Genomic DNA, 5,592 nt, shown 5'->3' with positions numbered 1-5,592 from the left:
AAGATCTTCCATTAGGTAAAGACTTGAATCTTTTATGTTGATTCCCTCCAATTCCTCTTTTCCTGTTCTCTCCTAAATTCAATAAAATCAGGGTTTTAATATCACAAGTACATCTAACTGCTCTAGGGCATATCATCATTCATGTCCCTGTTGTGAAATCTAACAGTCAACTCCCAATCCTCATGTTACTGATCTCTGAGCATTGCTCAGAGATCTAAACATTGCTGATTATTCCTACCTCTTTGAAATGTGTTTATCACTTGGCTTCAATGATACTCCTACTACCTCATCAGTCACTCCTTCTCAATCCCTTTGATGGTTCCTATTCGGTTCTGATCTTTAAATGTTAAAGCGCACCCATATTTAGACACCTAACTTTCGTATTTTATTTACATTCACTCCATAGGGAATATCATCTAGCTTGGTGATTCACACACTTATACCTGCAGCTCAGGTATCTCTTTTGCATTTCAGATTGTTTGATACAACTGTCTACTTGGCATTACCGCTGGATGTCTAGCAGATGATTTAATATTACCATGTTGAGACATCTTCCTTTCACATCTTCCACATCTAATAAGAGGCAGCTCTATCTTTTCGATTTCCCACATAAAGAACCATGATTCTTCTCTTTCTTGAGTCCACATCTGATTCTTCCACAAATCTTTTTGGTTCTGCCTTGAAAATTTTTCCAGAATCTTACTATTTCTTTTGCCATCACAACTGTCATTCTAGTCTTCTTCAGTATCATTTCACTCCTGAAATACTGGAATGCCTTCTACCTGGTTTCTTTTTTTTCTGTCATTGTCTCTTGTACAGTCTGTTCTCAGATGCCAGAATGATCCTTTTAAATCTAAATCAGCTCATGCAATTTTTCTGTGCAAAATCTTCTGGTAGGATCTTCCCGTCTTATTTGGAATAAAAGTCAAAGGTCATGATTTGTGCCCCCCCTGCTTGAATGATTATGTCTTGTCTCATCTCCTGCTACTCTCTCCATCTTTCACTCCTTTCCAGACACAAGGGTCTTGGGGACATTCTTCTGCCTCAGGGCACTTGCACTTGAAATTTCTTCTGCCTTGACTATTTCCCATCAATATGTGTACGATTTGCTCCCTCATCATGTTCAGATTTTTACTCAATTGTCATCTTCTTTTTTAAGGTCTCCTTGTAAACCAGTTATTAAAACCTGCAACCGTGTCATTCCTGGCTTTATATTTTTTGGTAGCACTCTTGTCACTATCTGACATGGCAGCTATTTGACTTAACTTTTATTGTCTGTCTTCCTTTCTAGAATGTAAACTCTATGACGGTAGGGATTTTTGACTTCCTTGACTCCAGCACATTGAACACCACCTTGCACTTAAAAGGTGCTTGGTAAACATTTGAATTTCTGAATGTATGATACAATTGGATGGGCATCCAAATGTAATTTGTATAGTTTTTCAGAAAGTCTGAAATAAGTCAATGATTTAAAGCATTAGGTTTCTGTCTTTTAACATAAGAATTCTATCTTATAAAACTGAAAGATATTCTTTATGCTAATTAGATGGGCATTACTATAAGGGGTGAGGTGATATAGGGAATGAAATAAAATTAGTGGAACCAAAGGTTACACTTATTGTGAATTTACAGCCATTTTTTTCCAAAATAGATATTTGTTCCCTTTCAATTCCCTATGTTTTTTTTGGGGGGGGGGGTGGTTTCAAAACTGGATTATCTCTGTAGGTCATCTGTAAAAAAGTAGAATCTGTCACATTTATAAATGATCTTTTGAATGCCAACATAAACAGCAGAGTGAAGGAAAGTTAGCTTGTTAGATTTTTGAGTAAATCCCTAGATCTGCATGAGTGGTTTCCAAGTGTGGGTGCAGAAGGGTGCCCTGAGCCTGCTCATTCAAGACAGCTTCCTTGGCTCCACTCCAGTCTGGCTCTGCTAGAGGGAATCTGTGCTGTGACATTGTCCCCTGGGATCCTGAGGCAGGGTTCCATGGGCTTGGCTTTGAGATGCTGCTCTGGTCACTCAAAAGATGTTCAGTATCTTTCCTAGAAATCAAGCAAAGCCTTATGGTAAGAAGAAAAGTATCATGAATTTCACTCCTAAGGAGACCAATTAATTATCCTGCTATGAATTGTGGCTTGTCTGCTAACTGTCCCTTATCCTCAGGGTGCCGTAAGGGCTGTGGCGTCCTAGGTGGGGGGGAATGAGTAATTTAAATTAACCTGTGTTTGATCAATATTAACCTATCACCCTCACTAAAAAATAATTCTAAGGAAATGTCACATACCTATAGGTGGTTAGAATCACTTCCTGGCCATGTTTGCTGACTTATCATCCACTCCACAAATGGTGACTTTTTTTTTTTTTTTTTTGGTCTTAGCACTTTTGTCTCCTTGCTCCTTTCTTTATCCTAAGGGAATTAGGTGATTACAAGGGTCAGAGTATGAAACGCTGTTACCATGGAGACCAGAAGCTTCTTAGCTCCTGTTCAGGCTGCTTTTCCCCCCTCTCTAACCAGCTGTTATTGCACGAAAGAATTTTTACCAAGTGGAAATATGAACCTTTGAAATCTTTCCCTTTAGCTTTAGTTTGTGTGTGAGAGGAATGTCACCAAATGCTTTTCATTAGTTTGAGACAAAGTGCTAAGAAAACGATGGGTTTGGAGTGGTGAAAATTCCTGTCACCGTGGTGTTTGGTTTTGGACTTGTAGTTATTTTGCGTTGAGCTTTTGGTTAGCATATTATAATCATGAATAGGAAGACATGGAATGCTTTTAATGTACTCACCTCCTCCTATGAGAGGAGATGGAAAAGTTGGCAATTACAAATTGTTTATAAAATTTTATCCACCCCTTTGAGTACCTGCTTTATCCAGACACTCTTCTAAGTGCTTTACATATATTATTTTATGTAACATTATATTAAACAATGAGATGGATTTTGTTATGTCCATGTTACAGGTGAGAAAATTGAAGCACATTGCGCTTAAATGACTTATGCATGCAGACTTTCTAGTGATGAAACTAGAAGTGGATCCTGGCTCACAGAGCCCATACTTGGACCGTGATCACTGCTCCAGAGAAACTACTGCTGAATCAGCTGTGTGTATTGTGACAGTGCTGCTCTGTAGCTATAATTAAGGTCTGTTCATGGCAGACGTGAGGGTGTAAGTCACAAGGCTAACCCAATAGTTATTTCAGCAAGTTGTAAAATATCCCAGATTAAGGGAGCAGCTGACACCCTGGTGCTGCACCACCGTCTCTAGTTGCAGCTCTGATTTCAGCGGCAGCTGTGGTGGGCAGGCCTCTGGAGGTTCTGTCTCAACTCAATGCAGCCAACCTCCACCTGGAGGCCAGTTTGGGATCTTTCTGTTGTTTACCTCCAGGGTCTTCTCTGACACTCGAGGAGCTTCTTATGTTGTGTGCAAAAGCAGCCAGAAACTGTGGGAGAGTTAACTGGCCAGAGGCAACTCTCGGCCAATGAGAGTGGGGGAGGGGGAGTAGAGCATAAATGCTCCAGCCTAGCATTGTCAGTTGGATGATTCTAGAAGGCATTCTGTGTGCTTCTCAGAGACCCTGGTAGAATTAAGAATCCTTCTTGGAGGAATCCATTCTTACTCTTTCCACTGCTGCTCCTGTTTCCTGGGATCAGCTCCTAAATAAACTACCTTCTCCCAAGTCTTTGTTTCAGGTTCTGATTTCTGGGGGAACTCAAACTAAGAAATGTTTATTAGCCTTCAAAATTGTGATGATGATGCAATACTGAGAGCACAGCCACCAAGGACGTGATCAAATCTGTGTGGTCAAGACACACTTGTGTGTGTTTGGATCCAGGCTCTGTCAGTTACGTACCTTACAACACTGTCAGTTAACTGAATATTCTGAGCCTCAATAATGTCAAATGGAAAAATGGGAAAAGCACTACTACCTCATAGGAGTGCTGTGAGGTTGCCCAGAACCCCAACATACCAGTCTTGGGGTGGCTCTGATTCTTCCCCCACCTTTAGGTTCCCCACTCCAAGACCAGGTGTTGGTTGATGCTAAATTGTGTAGCTGGAAGAGTGTGACATGGTCATGAAGATGTGTGTGTGGCAAATGAGAACTTAGAACATCCATTTCTCTTCTGAGAGAACAAGGTGAACTAAATGTTGACTAGAGATGTGTGTTCATAAAATATGGCAAAGGATGTAATGTTTTCTCAGAATTCTTAAAAGAAATTTTACAAAAAGTGTCTGCTTTCCTCCATTCACTTTTAGAGGAAAGAACTGTGAGTTTACTGTAACATATAAAAAACTCTGGAGACACACAAAAAAAGCCAAAAACTTCTATTTAAATTATGCCTTCATTAATCAAAATGCTTCTATGTTATTAAAATTTCTGTCTCTTGCTATTGATGAGATGTTATAGTGAATGGGAACAGGAGGCAGATGAATGTGGAATGGCTCTAGAGTTGTCACGGAAACAGGTGGTCCAGCCAATCAGTGAAGAGATTTGTGTTCATCCCGGAAGCCTTCAAATTGTCCCTAGAATTGTATAAGTGAGCTGCATAAGAATAGCTGGTAAGCTGGTGCTCTGTGTCCACTAGGCAACCCCAAATCTACCTTGGTAAAAGAAAGCTTGTCTTGCACACACAATCTTTACAGCTTAAAAGCTAACAGCAGGTATGTATTATCTATCAAAAGCAGCTCCCTCCTCTGCTTTTGCAAATAGCAAGAGAGACAGTGGGGATGGCAATCATGACTGACATGTGTATTACTCTTCCCAGATTTCCAAGGAATTTTATGTTCATTGACCCATTTGATCCTGTATGACAGGCAGCCTTGGCTTTACTACATCAGTATCACAAAGGAGAACACTGAGGCACAGGAGGATTTGTTCAAGGTCATACAAATGACAAGTACTTAAAATGGAACCAGATTCGTGAGCCTACTGTATAACTTTTTCCTATCTGCTAAGGCCTGGCCCGGAGATAGACTGGAAGAGGATAAAAGACCTCACTGACCTCACTGTCAGTTTCTCTGGAACTTGGAAGAAGTCCTGCTGGTCCTTTTGGAGGTCAGGTTGAAGTGCAATTTGTGGGTCCCACTCCTCTCCATCCTTACTTCCATTTCTGCCTTTATAAAAACCAAATTCTTTTTTTGCAGCACAGATTTTTCTCCATTAAACCATTCTGAAGTTAATTTATACTCACATATTAATATATGTGTGTGTGTGTACTGTATCACTTCAGTTCAGTTCAGCCGCTCAGTCGTGTCTGACTCTTTGTGACCCCATGAATCTCAGCACACCAGGCCTCCCTGTCCATCACCAACTCCCAAAGTTTACTCAAACTCATGTCCATCGAGTTGGTGATGCCATCCAGCCATCTCATCCTCTGTCATCCCCTTCTCCTCCTGCCCCCAATCCTTCCCAGCATCAGGGTCTTTTCCAATGAGTCAACTCTTCGCATGAGGTGGCCAAAGTATTGGAGTTTCAGCTTCAACATCAGTCCTTCCAATGAACACCCAGAACTGATCTCCTTTAGGATGGACTGGTTGGATCTCCTTGCAGTCCAAGGGACTCTCAAGGGTCTTCTCCAACACCACAGTTCAAAAGCA

At 40.8% G+C, this 5,592-nt stretch overlaps 2 long non-coding RNA genes across 2 annotated transcripts; one reads left to right on the top strand and one right to left on the bottom strand.

Annotated features, from left to right (window-relative positions):
- Window positions 1-362: 362 nt before the first annotated feature.
- Window positions 363-3,477, bottom strand: LOC145503490 (uncharacterized). The gene is made up of 2 exons (XR_014051505.1): window positions 3,376-3,477; window positions 363-2,042 (listed from the first exon to the last, which is right to left on the bottom strand). It is a non-coding gene; the product is annotated as an uncharacterized LOC145503490 (long non-coding RNA).
- Window positions 3,478-4,520: 1,043 nt separating this feature from the next.
- Window positions 4,521-5,190, top strand: LOC145503472 (uncharacterized). Its single transcript, XR_014051480.1, has 2 exons — window positions 4,521-4,656; window positions 4,761-5,190. It is a non-coding gene; the product is annotated as an uncharacterized LOC145503472 (long non-coding RNA).
- The last annotated feature ends 402 nt before the right edge of the window (window positions 5,191-5,592 follow it).

Source organism: Giraffa tippelskirchi, chromosome 1 (assembly GCF_054371585.1).
Source record: "Giraffa tippelskirchi isolate mGirTip1 chromosome 1, T2T-mGirTip1v1.2.pri, whole genome shotgun sequence".
Taxonomy (NCBI): domain Eukaryota; kingdom Metazoa; phylum Chordata; class Mammalia; order Artiodactyla; family Giraffidae; genus Giraffa; species Giraffa tippelskirchi.
The sequence above is the reverse complement of the archived record's forward strand: the minus strand, read 5'-3'. Positions and strand labels throughout refer to the sequence as shown.